Source organism: Anarhichas minor, unplaced genomic scaffold (genome assembly GCF_050575085.1).
Source record: "Anarhichas minor isolate MPS153535 unplaced genomic scaffold, ASM5057508v1 ptg000071l, whole genome shotgun sequence".
Taxonomy (NCBI): domain Eukaryota; kingdom Metazoa; phylum Chordata; class Actinopteri; order Perciformes; family Anarhichadidae; genus Anarhichas; species Anarhichas minor.
In genome coordinates this window covers 1,053,361-1,072,640 of record NW_027466517.1, presented here as the reverse complement: position 1 = coordinate 1,072,640, position 19,280 = coordinate 1,053,361, and positions in this window count along the sequence as shown.

The window sequence follows — 19,280 nt, the reverse complement described above, 5'->3', positions numbered from 1 at the left end:
CTGAGACATTTGCAGTGACGTCTTCATTATGCAAAAAATCATAAATCTCTTAGTTTCACTTTGTTGTTTGGTTGGGGATGCGTCAGGAGGGGAGACTTTGACGCAGCAGTCTGGCGTGCAGAAAGAGGTTTCCCTTTTCCGGAATCAGCCGTGCACGGAGCAGGTTAACAGGCCCGCGCCCAGGGAGATGAAAAAGCATAAATTAAAGTGCTCCCTCAAGGAGAAGAAGAGGGGGGTGCTGGGTAACCACGTCATTATCAGTGCCGGGTGAGAAGCCCGCAGAGCTCAGTTTCATCCTCGTGTTCTTTGTTAACACAAAGGGGGTCACCTCCATATGAAAGGAAATATAATAACACAGAGGACCCCCCTCTCCACACACACACACACACACACACACACACACACACACACACACACACACACACACACACACACACACACACACACACACACACAATGGCTGACTGCTGACAAATTCTCCTAATTCTGCCCTCATAGCCACCATTCTAAACATGGGCTCTTTCAGGGAGAAGGCATCAAGGCTGTGTGGTGATACGGTGCAAAAAAGGGCTGTGTGCAATACAATATGTTTGCTAATGGAAAAAGAAGAAGAAAATATCAGAAAATAAATAAATATAATAAAACAAGCACGCATAGGCTCACTTGAGAAATGTTTTAATTATATACAAAAGAATGTAGCTAATAAAGGAGGGAATTAAGGCAAACGCTCTGAGCGATTGTGGGAATTTGGCCAAAAGGAAATGAGTTGCCTCACAACCTCTCTCTCTCTCTCTCTCTCCGTCTCCTTCTCTCGTTCTCCCTCTCCCTCCCCGCCATTAAAAAAGCCTGCAACTTCAAGCAGTTTTTTAATCAGCTAAAAAACATATGTGGCTTTGCAGCTAAGACAGCTTGCCCAGGCGCTGATAAATGCCTATCACTAATTTGCATACGGTAGAAGCTACCCTTTAATCAGAACCTCTAATCCCTGACGGTATTAATGATTTTTTTTTCTCTCTCCTCGTATAGTATCATGTTTGCTAATTCCAAAGTGATCAGCTTCTTGTATGCGTCTCTTTTTTTGTGCTGGCATAATGGCCGAGTTGAGAACTTCTGTTATCCTACTTTGGCACATAATTAGGACTACAAAGGGGGACAAATCGCGCTGAATGGGACTCACAAAGAGGAGCTCCCTTTTTTTTTTCCCAACCCCGTCTTTTCTGCTGAGCTCTCGTTAACAGTTGTGTCACTTCGTATATAGCCGCGGAAATGGAAGGGGGGGGGGACGTAATGCCAAATCTTGAGCACACGACAGCGCTTAAGAGTTCTTTCTCGGGCACGGGGAAAAAAATATCAAAATTTACCATGTAATTAAAATGTCTATCACCCCTCGGCTGGTTTAGAGGTTGCATTTTCTCCTAAAAGTGGCACTCTAGGCTATGAAACAGTCCTCTTAATTTCTTCACTAAGCACCTTGCAGAATGCATGTATGTGACCTTGTTTTCATGGAGAACGCTGTCACTTTACTGGATTAAAAGAAAGAAAAGACCAAAGTTTGTGATACGTTGAACAAAAATATCATTTTGCGATGAGGATCATTGCAGTATTAGTAGCCTAAGAGTGAGTGAAGTAATCCTGATATTTACTGGAAAATAAATAAATAGCTCAGACGGAGTGTGGCCCCGTAGTTTTGGGTCACAATGCTGTACGTGTAAGAGCTGGATTAGAAATGAAAGGGAAAGAGAAACAGAATGTCAACTAGGTGCACATGACAGCTGATTTATACAATTCATTTGGGCCATTACTTTTCATTAAAGATCAAATGAAATGGGTACTTACTTACTAAGAGGCCTTTGGGGAGCTGAATTGCAGAGAAGAAAGAAGATTAAACTTTACATTCAGCCCCAAATTTAATTCAGAAGTAATCAATCGCATAATGGGCCAGCGACTGTAGCCGGGGTGATTGAAATGAAATTACCATATTTTTAATCTTAATTTTCCACACTGTTTATCTGACACTGTCAATATAAAATACAAACAGATAATGAAATAGCATTATATTGACACTACAATCATCTCTCGAGCAGCCCTCTGTGATTAAACCGCTGGAATGTTTGATTACATTTTGTTGGCTGACATTACAAATGACACGGATGCTTCGCCGAGACTTGCTGCCGGCTGGAAAATGAGCCTATCCATCAAGGACTCCTGGCAGCTTCTCCCTTCCAGTCGATGGCTACTGCCAACGGTCTGGGCACCCTTCTGTCAAGCCGTTTAGCACCCTCGAAGGAGGGAGGGAGGGGAGTAGAAGGAGGTTTGAAAAAGATGGGGGGGACAAGGGGGTGAGACGAGTGATTCACGGCTCCCTTGCTCTGCTAATGATACAAAAGCAAAGGAGTCGCAGAGTGGGAGAGAGAAAAATGTCCCAGGCAACATATCGCCCATGCAGGTGTCTCTTGGCGTACCATAAAGGGACCATAAAGCCCTCACAATGCAAGGACTGCAGTCTGCAAATCAACAGCTCGGCTGCCTGCCCCCGCACCAAGACTGCACCGCAGCCAACAAGTCCCCCGTCCGCTGCCGCACCTAACGCCACGAATAGCCTAATTACTTTTTAAGGGGCTCATCAATTTGCTCTTCGGAAATTTGGTGGGGGGGCCTTCAATAGCAAACGGGAACAATGCAAAGTCAGTTTCTATTCTTGATGAGTTTACTTGCCAACTTTTACGCTCAAGTTCAACCTCTTTAATATGTTGTCTCACTGAATATTTCACTCCATGAGACCCTCGAGTAATTTAACCGTCGCAAATGTTCGTACGAGTCTTCTTCGCGAACACATTGACGGTGTTTCCTAATTATTTATCTGTGTTTGTGCGTATATATATATTTATATCATTAAATATATTTGTTGGGTCATGGCGGTGCCCAAATCACAGGTAGTTATGACTATCTTTTTTTAAACGGACTGACCTTGAATATATGTTCAGATTCTCTTTGACGATGACACAAAGGCCCTGTGTGTGTGTCTGTGGAAAAAAATGAACATAACAACATTATCAGTGCAACAGTTCACCATGTTGGATTAAAACACCAGAATGTGAAGGCAATCGTGCATGCAACACATGGCTAAACAATATTTCACCCATGCATGGATATTGACAATCACCGCAGACACGTTTTAATTATCGAAAGATTAATGGAACACATCATTGGCATAAAGGAGAGATTGACTTCCCTTTACCTTACTTTACTTTATTCGAGGACGACACATTAATTACATCAATGTGAGATTTAGCTAAAAAGCGCTAGTTTTCATCTGCAGTCATGTTATACATTAAAAGAAGGGGAACAAGACTTTCAAAAAGCAGACGAACTACATCAAGAAAGTTGTTGTTTCTGGATGTTGGAGGATTCATTTCACATTTAACATCGATAACAAACAAACTAGCAGTTGTATTTAATGGAAAATGTATTTCACCAATTGATTCAACTGTGAGTCTGTATTGAACTCTTTGGTCCGTTTCATCCGGGGTCATCGAAACCCAAAACCAAAAATGAACACCACCGTTGCTGCATTTCACAAATGAACACTGCAGAGCAAGAGGCCCGTTGTTCAATGTTCCCCTGCTGCTAATCTCTCAAAACTGTTCCTGAGTTTTGCTTCCAAACGACACACAAATCTCCTGCATTGTGCAGCCTTAACGCATCTGCACAGACATCCTGTTGGAATCCATCCAACCACCTGTTGAGACGACAGAGCATTTGCACGGACGCTGAAGAGGCAACCTTCAGGTCGTGCTCTTAACCCTGCTAGAGTTAGCAGAAGAGTGGCGTAGGCCTTTTGGATTGTCTATCCCATGACTCATTTGTGTAAGCCAGTGGCGGGCCGTGCATTTTATACCTGGGCCTTCAACTGCCGTCTTACCACCTAATAACCTCATGTTGGCGCCACAGCTACGGTTATTTGTTTCTAGGTGTGTAACATCACCTATTCGTTTTAAACCGTTCGGTACGAGGTTTACGAACCGAACAATAATACTGGTGCATTTGGAAAATGCAGAAGCTTAAATTGTGGTAAATATAATGTTTTCGGTGGAGACACCGGTCTGTCTGTCTGAAGCAAAACAAAAACACAACTGAGGCGCGAATGCGAGGCTATGCTAAACTAGCTTAATAAGGAAAACAGCGCGCACAAACTCACGCTACATTCTCCCCGCAGCGTTTAGGCAGCTGTTCCCTACTGATTCAAACAGGGCTAAGCAATCGCCACACAATCCCCATTTCTCCAGACCATCATTCTTGTTTGTAAAAGAAAACAGCCCAAACTGATTCAATTATCCGGACCCTAACCCCACGCAGGACGGTATGCTTCGTAATTAACGGACAATGCATATGGTCAAAATCGATGTAATTAACACAATGACAAGAGCGAACTCACAAGAAAGAATCATATTTATTTAAAACAAGGCATGACAAAACAATCCAGCAACACTCACACTAAAGAGCAAGGGCCATTCAAATATTATTTACATCAGGGAACAATATCCATAAATGACACGATAGGCAAAATTAACACACTGCAGATGTAAAGAAAACAAAAAGCAGTTTCACTTACCAAATGCTGTTCTATTTAAATACAAAATCCATCCTTCTGTCTTTGTTCACAAAGAGTTCAATGACGCGGTTGTACAGTACATCCGTGCTCCGTTTCCCTGCAAACTTGATCGTTGATCTGGAGATCCACTCGGGTCCTTCCAAACGTTTTTAAGAGCACCGTAGTGTCCCGCCGTACTTTGGTGTCGTGTAGCGGCTTTGCTCAGGCAGCTCAGGTTACCAAATCCAGCATGGCTCCATACACCATGTTAAAAAAAACAAAGCTAAGTAAAAAAAAAACTAAAAATGCCATCATTTCTTCCATATCTTTCCACTTGAACTCTGACTGCTAACAACCTAAGTTCTGCTAGCAAGCATACGTTTCACTTTAGTCACGTGCTCGCCCACTGACCAATCACAGCACACGCTGCACCTCGGCAGAGCTGCACCTGCACATGAGCTGCACGTAATGCTGACGTCATTATAGGCCGGCTAGCAGGTGCTGACACGTCAAAGAATACGCCCAACATGTCAAACTAAAGATCTGATTGGTTGAAGACTATGCCAATCAACAATATCGTCCCCATTCACTTAAACTGCACATGGATGCACTTCAGAGTCTGCAGGCCTCTGCCTCTCTTCTTACCTAGAGACACAGAGGTGAAATCTGATTGGATAAAAACTCTACTTAAAACAAGCTGCACTGGAAGCAGAGCAACTGAGGAAGACAGTAGCTGTACAATGAGAAAATAAGATAATGGGAAAAATATGTTTATAAATTACAATACATGTAGTGTATTTAAGAAAAATTCTAAAATTCTAAAATAGATATAGCTTTGTGATTCTGTTTAGGCCAGCAGAGAAGGCCTTGCAGGCCCTGACGGCCCGCAACTGGTGTAAGCCCTCCCAGTGTCGTCAGAAAAGTTGGATTGACGCCGAAGCCAGCGCCTCTTACAATGACGAGCTATTGTTATTACCATGTGCCAAAGTTACACTAGGATGTAGCAGTCGCTCTGGAGCTATCGGACCCGCTGGATGGGTCCGCTGCTTGATGAAGGAGTACGTTACCACGGCTGCACTCTTCGTCTCAAAAGAATGGACCTTGAGCGTTAAATGAGGCTCATCTCTGGCTAAAAATGGGAATCTGTCACTGCTGCTGCTGCTCTTACTGCTGCTGAGAGTAAAACACTGGGAGCACACTGTTTGATATGATATGAGAAAACAGTTATAAGTATGGGAAAATATTTATTTTGTAGTTAAAATTCAACATTCAATATTTAGACCGCATGGTAAAAGTGGTCCTCCAGTTTGAGCGCAGTGCTTTAGCAAAACAGTTTGAAGTCTTCAACGGTTGGTATATTGCACTTAACAGTATCATAGTATGACGTAAAACAAGTTAAAAACACAATATTATGTGTCTGTTTTTAGAATGTTAAATGGATTTAACATTTAAACATTTAACCTTGTTTCTTGCAGTTCTAATAAGGGTATGCCATTTTGTCTAAATAGTCAAATGGCGATAAAATAAATTGAATCAGAAAATAGCAAAGAAAACTAAAGAAAACAATAATTGCTTATGAAAGAAACCGCCGCTCTCCGGCCTAATAATATGCAAAAATACTTGAAAATAGTTCATGTTTTATCTCTGAAAAACCTTTATTACTACAAATAAAGTGCAATTCAGGGTTTGTCTAACATCAGCTGGATCAGCAATCACAAATCAAAACTGTATCAATAATCTCATCAAATCAGATAAAACTAAATCCTGCACTGACATACAAACCTCCAAAGTAAGACTGAAAAGGAAGTCTCTATTTCCTTAGTCATCACCGTGTTCTCTTGTTTCGTCAGAACTCCCGAAGAAGAAAAAAGCCACAGTAGCACCGTTTAGGTAGCAAAAGGATTGTTGAATTGTGTGGCATCGGTAGTATCAGCAGTCCTGAAGGTCACGCTGATAAGACCTAGGATTTCCACCTCAGAATGGCATTGTGCTCCGACCTTGAGGCCCCCTGAAGTCGATCAAACCGGCTGAGCGGCGGCTCCACCGCAGGACAGCCGAGTTCAGAGAGATGTGGAATAACTGAGGATCAGTGCTTAGCCCGGGACCTGGTGCGGCGGGGCCCACCACCGCGCTGGGATTGCTCAGCTGAAATAGGACTCACTTTCCATGTGACTTTCTCATGATGATAAATAGTTTATGACTGTATGAGTACATATAAGACATTGTAAAAAAGATAGAAAATAGGGCGCAAAATAAAGCTTGTTGTGATAAATAAACCAATTAACAACACCAACAGTAATTCCCATTACAGTGAGATGTTCCTTTACTATATATTCCTTGTGACCTGGGGGTGGTGCATTACAAAATAACTCACTTGCTCAATGTCTATTTCAAGATCTACGCCGCGTTGAGATTGTTCCTATATGCAAAAATTAGACACGGAATGTTAATCAAACCACCTTATCTGTTAAATCTTCACTTTAAATGTGACATTGTGAATCAAGGTCTCATCCCCAGTTACTCCCAGTAAACATTCTCATGGCCCACAGTGCTGATTCTTGTCATTCGGTACCATGATAAGGAGTCATCTAGCACAAAAGCTTCTCTCCACCTCCTACAATATCACATCTGCTCTCCATCATTTAACATATTTCCTCTTTTCTCTTACTGAATAAACTACCGTTCTCTATATTTTGATTAACAGAACTCTTTATACAAGGTGTACATGCAGATGACATTTGAACGGGAGTCTCAATTTAACATATGATATAATGTAAGATATAATTCTTAGTCATTTAGTCGACTAATTGGTCGTTTTGTTTTTTACAATGTAGATAAATTCGCACTAATCAAATGAAACGACACATCGCCCTAAATCCTCCTTATCTTGGTAAACTCAACGGGAGTGTTTCAAACCTGTTACTGTACATAGTCCAGGGAAGGCCTCTGTCACTGGCTCACATATCAGACCCTGATGCACAACGAAGTGAAAAAAGCCAAGATTGACTTTGAGAAAAAGGGAGGCAATATTGACTCGGAGGAATCTAAGCGTGGAGCTATGACTGTTATACCAGGAGGGAAAAGGACATTTAGATTGTGAGATTATGGGGCACAAAGACCACTTCATACACAGTATCTTTAAAAGATGCGATACAGAGAGAAAAAACTGGTGGACCCAAAATATACCAAGGACCACTTTTTGTAAAAAGAATTCAAACCGAATACCAATATCATTTTTTTTTTGCCAGTGAACTTGTTTTGGGGTTTTTGCCAAATTGTCCGATGTCAATGTTTTGGTGTGGCAAAAGGCTTGACCATACAGCACCAGTCAGTCTCCCAAGACGACTTTGTTGGCAAATGTGGACCTGTACATTTAACCACATTGTCAGTTTTCAAACATATTCCGGTCTGCCACACAGGTTGGGCAAATGAAATGACCAGGTTAAGGTGAGGGAAATATCTTGGTCATGGTAAGCAAAGCGACTGTTGATATGAGACGGGAAGCAATCGCGGCCTCTGGCGCCCGCATCACGAACTTTGTATTCTTAGGAAATTGTGCACTGGACTGCATGTACATAATTGTGGATTGGGTAATATAAGCCATCAGAAAACCCTCCGCATAGTAAAAGATGAAAAACCTTGTCATTGTGCTGATTGTGCTTTTATTTGGTGCATTCAGAGATTGGCAAACATCAAAACTCTGCTGACTGAGACGACTGTGCATCACCCAAAGTTGAACATATTCCATTAGCTTGCATAAAAGGTTGGAATTTGAAGCACTTGTCCTTGAAGCTAATATCTTATTATCAAATCATTATATATTGGATTTCTGTCTTAAATCAAATGTTTTTGTGTAACTATTTGGCTCACATTTTCCCCAATAGAAGCCTTGATCTCTAATACCAAAGTGACATACAGTAATGGCTATCAGGCAATAACATGACACCTCAGAGCGAGGCCAAGTTGTTACACTGTGGGTGTACTCACAGTAATGCCTCGACAACATAAAATGCTGCATTTTTTTTCAATCCTCTTGTAAAGCTCATCCTCTGCAAGCTCCTCACACTCTGAAACCTTGTCTAGCCTTTTGTAACCTGTTGATGCCATGGTGCTTTTATCCTTTGCAACCTCTAAAATACCTTAAAATTATGTAATATCCTAATCATTCGGAACTTGTTGACTCTCGGAAACCTCCTCCTCTGCATCCTCTCGATGATGTGCAAAATGTTGTCCTCTGGCAGAAACTGCTTCACTCTCTGACAGATCTTCCCCCTTCTGCAAATTCCTCTTGTTCTGAGACCTCTTCCTACCCTCGTGATCCCGCCTCTTCGAAAAAATCAATTTGTCTTCCGGTGGTTTTTCAGCACTCCTTTACTTTTACATCAAATTCAAAGTTTGGCTGCTCGAACAATGTACCATGACATGAATGCCCCATAGACAAACACATCTGGAAGTGAAAAAATGTGAAGAATCAATACAAGGCAAATGGTGCTAAATGGAGATACTCAACTAACGTGTTTTTGTTGTTTCATTCAACTGACAGCAGATGGACTTATACCAGCCTTGAATAACATTACAGTGAAGTTCGCTATCTTGGAATTAAATGTTTTCAGCATTACCAGCTTTTGATAAGCAGTGTGTTAATCAATGATGACATCAACACAAAACCTCAACCTACTTATATGATAAAAAGTTGATGTGCTAAGAATTGTTTTTGTATTCCTTTTTATTTTCATGAAGTGTTAACTGTTTGAAAGACATCTTTTAGGAAATATCTCCATATGACATCTGCTGAATCCTGCGATTCTGTTTCTTTTCATACAGATTTGCTTCATCCCAAGGACCAAATATTTGTATCAGAGGCTTGTGAATAGCCATAGTCTCTGTCACCCTTTACTTTTTCAAACCGTACATCTGGGAGGAACTGAACAAATGCAAACGGAGTGACAAGGTCATAACGGGGCCGTCCTTTGGAACAGCTCATATCATGGGTGTTGTAATGCAAAGTTTTGTTCATGTAATATTTTCTTTTTTAGCCACACGACATGGCTTCAGAGATGGTGGTGTTGCTCGGTCAGTCACCTACTTTGGTCAAGACCGAAATATCTCAATACCAAAATTGGTAAATGGCTGCATTTATATAGCGCTTTTATCCAAAGGGTTTGACAATTTGATTCTCATCGTAGACCATGCTCAATGCCGACCTGAACATTGGGCGCAATTTCGTGCCCACGGACACTTGTGGGCAAGATAAGGTGGGGATCAAACCCTCAACCATATATCTTGTGGAATACCCGTGACAACTAAAGGATGGATTGCCATGAAATTTTGCATAGACATTCAGGGTTCTCAGAGGATGAATTCTACCAACTTTGGTGATCCCCTAATCTTTACTCTAGTGCCATCATGAGGTTGATATTCTAGTTTTTTTTTGTTAATAACTAATAACTGTGTCAATAACTATTGGATGGATTACCATGAAGTTTTGTATAGACATTCATGGTTCCAAGAGGAGGAATTATTCTGACTTTGGTGATCCCTTAACCTGTCCTCCAGTGCAACCATGAGGTTGCTATTCTTGTTTTATGGTGAAATGTCTCATATGGATTGCCATGCCTTTTTGAACACACATTCAGGCTTCCAGAGGATGAATTCCACTGACTTTGGTATCTCCAGGATTAGTTTTGAGGGAAATGTCTTGGAAAAAGATATTGTCTTGATTGTCACGCAAATTAGTCCTGACTTTCATGTCCCTTCAGGATGAATTGTAATAACCTGTCCCCCTGATTTTTCTTCTAGTGCCGTCATCAGTTTTAATTTGTCCAATACTTTATGACTGAATACCTGCAATGCAAAAAATGTTTGCGCGCTATACAACGTTGTACTCGGTATACCTACACTATTGTTGCATGGTGAGGCATGCTGATGCTAGCATTTAGCTCAAAGCACTGAGTACATCTAAGTACAGCCTCACAGAGCATGCTAGCACAGCTTCAGACTCTCTGTTATTTATTGTTCAGCATGGACAATAAATGTGAACTCCAGCCATTCTGTCAGAATGTCAACGATGGAAGAAAAATACATTTTGACAGTCCCCACGTCGAGTTTGCTGAGGGACAGTGGCCACTCAGGAATCACGCCACCTGTTGGAGGACAATGACTCTTTCACATAAAGTGGGACAGACATCCCCTTACTCCCCCATAATTTTGTCAAGGCGTAACCTTTTCCCCCTTCAAAATGCAGCAACTCTTTCCAATTGAGTTGTTGTTGCTGCCATCGCTATTGGCTTTCAATAAGGCACGGGGTTATCAAAGAGTGAAGGAGAAATTGCCTTGGCTCTGCCGTAGCCCTGATTGCACTATCAGAGCCGTCAGGGAGGCTCTTTATAAAGGGAGGGCACGAGGGAGAGCGAGGTGGCGGCTGGCGTTGCCCCCCTGATAAATCAGCAAGTGCTGGCAGCCACTGCTTAGTGCAGCCAGGCAGCACCAGAGTGCCGCAGTTCAGGGTCGGTACTTGGCAAGCCCCCCTCTCAAACAGGGCTGTCTGCACCCGACCGCAGACCTCGCTGCTCCCCAGGCTGATCTTCCACCGCTGCCCTTGTCAAGGTTTGTTTGTTTAGCCCTGATCCCCCCCCTCTACCCTCACCATACCATATTGTTTCCCACCATGCCAAATGACCCCTGCCCCACTCCCCCTTTCTAACTTATTCTGCATATTTCCCAACTTCATTTATTAAATTAGAAAAACTATGCTGTTAGTTGAATTTGAAACATGCTTCCTTTTTCTGTTGATAATTCATTGTTCATTTGCGCAGCTGTTTATAACCAGACACAGTGACCTCAAAAAATAAGTTCATTTCTTTTGTCTTCGGACTTTCTTTTTGCTGTATTGGGGTACTATATTAATGCAATTCTTTCTGCAATGAAATCAATCCCTTTGTAAGTCTTTTTTGAGAGACCAATGGACGGATGTTTCTACTGTTGGCATGTTTATGGTCAAGAGGATTACATTTTGGTTTAAAGCGCATATTGAGATGGTTATATGACCTTAAATCCCAAAACATCACACCAGCTGGGGAGGAAATTATGCCACCGTTAACATTTCTCATAAATTTCTACTCTTCTCATCTTCTATTGGATGCTGGAGTTTATTGCCCCCAATAAAAATCTTGATTTGTTGTGCTCTCAAGTGTTTGCTTGATAAGGTTGGAGCACAGTCATCACTTCCAGTGAACTGACAAAACCTACATCTCCCTCCCGCTTGTCTCCCCGTATACATTTCCATAACATCTTCCAAGGAAACCACGATTCAGATCGTTCAAAATCACATGAAATTAAAGGATCACAACGCTTGGGGATGGGAATGGGGGGGAAATGATTTAATTAATCTGGCCTCCTCCACTCCAGGTGCGTTGGGTTAATGCGGACGCTCTTCGCCGCGGCTTTGAGATTGCCATAAGTGTTCAATTACACATACTTAAAAAGGCACGGGTGAGGCCACACATTGCCCCGCGTTCAGTTCAAGTCCTGATTAATTTCAGATTTATACTGTCATTTTGCTTCAACCCCTTCTAATTTCTCCTGCTACTAGGAATCCGTTTGGAGTTGTACGGGACCTCCTCAACTTTTCTAATTAGATGGACATGAATATAGTGGTACATGTCATTAACAGTGTATTGATGTACACGGAGCACTGGGACTGTGATGGCACCTGGAGACCAACTGATCTGCAATGTTTTGAATGTCAAGAGGCCATGTTCTTTAACTTTTGTCAAATTAAAGCATGCAAAATTATGCATTGGATCATCTGACTCTATCATTAAAGCTCTTAGTGTAACTGAGATTTCATCTCATTTGGTCATTTCATAAGGGCTGGTTGAGCATGATAGGCATTGGAGATAAGTTTTATACATTTTGGTGTATTCGTGTGGTTTCTGTAAGTTGGTACATGGGCGATCAAATGTTTTTTGGACATATTAGAAACGATGGGAGCTTGTTAGCCTAGCTTGCTCATGTTAATGCTGGTTCCCACATCGACGCAGGCAGAGTTGGCTGCTTCTGCACACTTTCTGTTGTGTTTGTCCCACACTATAGTTAAGACCATATAGCTAACTAGCGTTAGCTGTCTCTCTTTGTGTAATGTAGTGACGGCAAATGACCAGACTTGAAAAGCTCCCAGCAACAGGTAATCCTGTAACCTCAGTATTACGGGAACCGTACAGTATTCCGGGATTTGAGTCACAACACAAAGTGACTAAGTACTTGAGTTACGTATAAATTTACAAAGAAATCACCAATGGGATTAAGTAGCGGTCAACAATGTCGTCTGCCCACTGCCTTTGTGGCTGTTTGAACAGACATGATATTACAAACTATTTTTGGTGCCCGCCAGCAGAAATATTGTGGATGAATGGGTTTTTGGTTAGATGCCTGAAATAAGTTCTGTGGTTAACACCCCCGCTCCCCCCAATTGGAATTTCAAGATTTCAAGTGTCTTAAAAAAGACAATCAAGTGGTTAAATTAGAGTCATCATGCCGACTTGTCCACCTTCACGGTCTACTTGAGCTCATGAGACTGTGTAGTTTCTTTATAGCCTAACGTTATGCCAATCGCATTCACGTTACATAAATCATAAAAGTGGTGCTCATTTGTGGAGATTATTTTGCTGAACAAAACATGCCAGGAACGTGTGTTTGCCACAAAGCTTATTTTTTTTCAATAATCCAAAATTCAGTAGAAAGATCCCAGCGGCTTTTTGTCGAGGTGCGATGCTAACGTCGTCCCTGTAGCACTCTATAGGGGGGCGCTATCATCGTGAAAGAATTATCAAAAATGAGTCATTGCTTGGTCATTACAATTTCAACCTGACAATATCACACATGATGATATACTATATATATATTTCTTTGCAAGATTACATTTTAATTTCCTTTTGACTTTAAACATTTGAGTGTTTGTGCATATTTTTATTTTTAGTTTTTTATTTTTGTGTCATAAAATAGCCCTATACGTGTATGAAGCATCAGACAGTCAAAGCTAAAATCAGAACCAACATGTATAGCGCTTAAATTGACCTGCAACATCAGTTAAACACCGAGCCATGTGAGTGTCCTCATATGTCAACAAGTGAGCCTGATCATTGCTAAACGAGCCAGCTTGTACACCAGAGGCCTTGTGTCCCCCTATGGCCTGCAGACAGGCCCCATCGGCCGGCCCTCCTCCACCTCCTCCTCCTCCTCCTTCTGTGCTGTGAAGCCACGGGGACGCGTGGGGCCTTTTGTCTGAGCAGTGTGGGGGGCCGCAGATGTCGTTCCCCAGAGACACAGCGGAGGTTAATGATCTCACAGCCTCTGCTAAAATAAATAAATCATTTCCAGTCAGGAGTCTGCATAAATCTCCACTCAAACGGCGATTTGCTGGAGCAAGCACCACCAGTTGCTAATGACTGTTTTTTTTTTTCCCTTCCTTCCTTGATTGCCCGAGGGGATAGGCTGTGACACAGATGAGTTCTTTCCCCTCACTCTCTCTACTCCCCTCCCCTCCTTCCACCTCTCTCTGTCTCTCTCTCTCTCTCTCACACACACACACACACACACACACACACACACATTTATGGCTATTCTAATTCACAGCGTGTTTTGTCAGGGGACATTAGCTGGCTGACAGGCGTCTGGTTTGGATGGGGGGTGCATTTGTAGTGACAGTGGTAGTTGTTTCTTGTTTCAGCTGAGCTGATATTAGGAGACGTGTGTGTGTGTGTGTGTGGGGGGGTGCTGCTGCTGTCATGCCCGACACAGTGTGGCGCAACACAACGCCTCGCTCAATCTCTGTCTCCTACCCTGCATGCACACTTTCTCCAAGTCAGTTTATGCAAAGCAGATGATTCGAATAGAAACATTTTTTTTGTTGAATTATTGTTATTTTTATTATGTGTTATTGTGGTGTCATGCTTTCCCAAATGTACCATGATGCTTGTGTTTTGCAGTGGTATCACATCCAACATTATTTGATGCAGTGGAATTAGGGCTTTTTTTCACTGTGAAGTTAGCCAACATTTAGCTGTTTTCATTCATTTAAACTCTAGACTGTTTTGATTTGGTATAACGTTTCTGTTTTATGTAGAACAGAAATGATTAATAATAATATAATCATCTTTTCAGTCTCTTTTTCTTTTCAAGCAAAGATGCCAAAAAAAAAAAAGAATGCTGTGGATTTGCTGCTTTATTCTTTATACCACTGTGAACTGAATGTCTTTGAGCTTCGAACTGTCTTTTGAATAAAACAAACTATTATTAACCTGACACTTTTCTGACATTTTATGGACAAAACCATTCATCCGTTAATTAACCGGAAAATGAATTGTCACAGCCCAACGTATTATCTCACAAAATAACTTCATGATGTCATGAAGCAACACCACTAAATGTGAACTCATGCAGTCATTTATTCTCATAAGTTAATTCTGAAGCTACACGGTTACACGAGGTTACGACTGCTTGAACTACACGCAGTATGATGATGCCTGCGTCACTAATTGGAGAACAGTCACTAGTTGTGTGGCTTTAGCCGTTAGCTGCTTAAGTAGTGTCATCAATAGCGGCTCAGTAATCAATGAACCCATTCAGAGCTCATTAAGAGAGTCACACTCAAGGATAACATATCACAATGTAAATGATGCATCTTAATATAATATTTAAAACTAATACTAAGGAAGATGAAGCATTTTAAGGGTCTCATGGCCTGTTATTAAATGAAACCTGGTTCATTTTGTGACCATGATGAGCTTTTTTTAAACGTGTGGCCTGCATGGGATTCAGGACACTCGCTTACATTTTTGTCTTTCATACATCAGGGTTTGACAGAAATGCTTTGCACCCGCACGGCACGCCAAAACTCATGTATGGATCTTTATTTCAAGGTGAAAGAGAAGTCAAACACACTTAGGAATTATAGATCAAATCGTGAAAATATTGATTGGTAAGGTTTAAAAAAAAAAAAGGTGGGAAAAAAGAAAAGAAGCAACAACAAAGTAAATAAATAAAGTCATTACCAGAGCTTAGAACAGAGGCAGCCGATTTTCTCTTTTATCCCGCAACAACAAAAAGAAGAAGAAGGAGAAGACAGAGGAGGAAGAAATAACAAAAAAAAGAGAGAGAGAGAGAGAGAGAGAGAGAGAGAGAGAGAAAGAATTGCACAGAGGCTTTTCTTTTCTTTAAAATGCTGCATTAGGTCTTTTCCTGCAGTCAGTTTTCATAGTTCAAAGCTGGCAGTTCAATAAATAGCTGGAACTGGCACATCTCTGTTCTTGCAAAAAGAAATCAATGTTAATCCTATTACCGGCAGTTATCACCTAGCCCAGAGACGGTGGCAAGTAAGGAGAAAAAAAAAAAAGAGAAAAAAAAACTGAGATGTCAAAGCGGGAAGGGGAGAGAGAGCGAGAGAAAGGGAGAGAGAGAGAGAGCGAGTCACCCTTCATTCACTTTCAAACACAGTTTTGATAATTTACTTCTGTAGAAGAAGAAGAAGAAGGAGAAGAAGGGTGGCGGGGGATGGGGAGGAGGTGGGGGTGGGGTGTGAGCTTCAGTTACTAGTGTGTGTGTGCGTGCTTGTACGCCTGTAGAGAGGGGTGGGGGGGTCCAGGGCTACTGATGTATTCGCACATAATGCTTGGATCAGACCCTGCTGCTGTAAGCAAGATGTTTGAGGCACAAAACATCATTTTTGAAAAATGTTCACACCGCTTAGCAATCCTCTTCCTGGAGCGCCCTGACATCTGGCCTTTCTCCTTCTCCCACTTCCAGTCCGTTCCTCTTTGCTTCCCAGTTGTTGTTATTTTTTATTGGGGGGGGGTCGTGAAAGAAAATTATCGCTGTGTAGGTGCTTTACTACTCTTGTAATGTTAAAGAGAAGACCTTTTCAAGATGTCAAAAAAAAGGGCAGTCCAGCTGTATATTAGAATGATAGGTTTTCAAAAAGTGTTGCCGAGGTATTTTTGGTCCTCTCTTTAAACAGGAATGATTTTACCAAAGATAGGGCTGCAACAAACTAACGGTAATCTGCAGGTTATTTGCTCCATTAAACGTTTAATCAATAACATTTTTGAAATACCCATCGCACCGACTGTCCAAAACCTACAGATATTCTGTTTGTTATCCACAGAAACACAGAAAAGCAGCGGATATTTACAATTAACAAGTTGGAATGTTTCATTTTTTTTGCCTTAAAAAGATCCGAATCCATTGTCAAAATAGTTTCCAATTATTTTTCTTAAACCAACTCATTTCAGCTCTTATCGAAGGCAAAAACTCATTTAAAGGCAACCAGAGAGAAGTAAACTTACTCTAAATTCTCATCTTCCAGCTTTTCATATGTGAATATATTTCTTCGTCTCCTGTGGTGGTTGAATGTTTCTTTGGGTTTTGGATGGAATTGCAGCGATCCAACTTTTTCAGTCCCATTACAGATTCCTGGGCTTTGGATCGGCCAATGCTGGGATCATGCTTGTATGCGTACAACATCAGGCTTGACTTAAACATTGCTTTACTAAAACAAAATGTAACAAATAAATACATAGGTATACGTTTACTAGAATTATTTATTATTCAAATAATAAATCGTACTGTACACTAGCAAACAATCTTCAAAATGAACAGGAATACCAAGTCAAGTGTAACCCTTTTGGTCAAAACTTGAACAGGATCTAAACGTCCAGCATATAATGTATATGCTATATAAACATAGAATTGTATAACCCCATTGTCATGATACCTGATCCAGCTATTTGAGTAAGTATCGGCCCGATATCAGCATCGGTGCATGTTTTTCAGACTAAACAAGATATAGTTTGACTTCATCAACAAAGAATCGCTAATGGGAATGATCTTTAGTCGCAGCCCTGATGCTGAATTGGGTCGTCACATTCTGTTTTTCAGACAAGACGAGACATTATACGTTGACTTTCTATCTAGCTATTGCTTAACCCAGGAGATCTCTTTTTTTCCATGCTAAAACTTCCTCTTTCCATCTTTTCAACTGTGTTGATTTGATGTTTTTCACTATTACAGTTATAAACTTTTGGCTCTTGCACTGCTAGCGGTACAAAACAAGAGATTTGAGGGCCTCGAGCAAATCAAAAAAAGCATTTGTCACTATCATCTTACATTTAATAGACGAAATCCGCTAATCGATTAAATCGAGAAAATAATCTGCGGATGGCTTGATAATAAAAACAATCTTTAGTTGCAGCCCTACTCCCCCTCTTTGCTGAAAATCAATACCAGAAAAGATGTGCATGGCACTTCACAGTGTTGTATAAATTCAAATGTTACGTGTAAATAAAACTCACACAAAACAAAACCCGCTGCCATTAAAAATCGCATTTCTCCAATGAACACACCAAAACCCTAGATTAGGCCTAATCACTGTCACCAGGAAGCAGAATCAGGCCCTCTCACTGGCGGATTAAGTCTTCTGTTGTTGTTGTCCTTATTGTTGTCGCCGAGAAATAATTACAGCTGAATCTCATCAAAGCCAATTCAACTCTTGGCAGGACTCTGCTCAGTTTTTTCCCCTTTTCTTTTTTTTCTTCTCCTTTTCTTTCAGTGAGAAACCTGAGTTTCCCCCTGCATGAAAGTGAAGATTAAAGTAGTTAAACACTCGCAGTGAACTGAGGGGGAAACTGAGGCGACGTCAACGGGCCTGGGGAACGGTCTCACTGCTTTTTTCAAATGCTCTTGTGCCAAAGAATGACAAAAAAAAAAATGCATCTAGCTGACACTGGTTTTTAACCTTGACTTGACTGACTTTGTGTGAATTTATTTCCGGCGCCGCGTGAAAGCAAGTGACCCCATTCCAGGCCTCGCCCCATTCTGTACTCCCGTAATAAATTAGATGGCGATGCAGGGGCTTTAACATGTAAAATAGTGGTGACATGCTAAATAATGAGGCGGGCCAGAATTATGTAGTGCTGGCGTGTGGGCTCTGGGGTATTCCCAGGTCTCGGAGTCGCCCGGGCCTCCTCCTCGGCGCTTGCTGCTCTGAGGGAGCAGAGGGCTGAGGGGGGGGAGGGGGGGGGGGTCTGAATATGAAAATGGAATTAATGTACCAACGCCCAAAGGTAGATTACATCGTAGCAACCCTTTTGGCCACGCTTTCCTCTGTTTGGGACCAACAACAAAAAGAGGAAACGTTTTATTCATCACAGAAATTGGTGTTTTTATTACTCCCTGGTGGAATTTGAGATGTATTATGTGTTTTTCTTTTTTTTTTGATGCAGTAGGTCATTTCAAGACAGCGCATTGGGGTGTAATGCCTCGATCATCTCTCTCGTGTTTGGGCAGTTCACATCGTGGTTTTGGGAGCGATCAACGCGCACCCATGAGTGAGTTACGATGGCGATAAAGACGCCGAGCGGTGCGAGAATTCTTGGTAGAATGTAATCATCTCACAATGACTTTGCCACTTTGGAAAACAGCAGCTGCTTCGACTATTATCATTGTTACTTTTGAATGCTGAGTATATGTGGTGCCGCGGTGTTGTGCAACCTTGAAGCCTCCGTGGTAAACGCCAATGTTTTATTGCCATTGTCGCAGCGGCAGACAGATTTACCAGGTTTAATGCAGCCGATTTTAGTTTGCAACAAACATGCTTGTAAACCTGCTTTACAGCCCTCCCTTGGCTTTTTGTCCA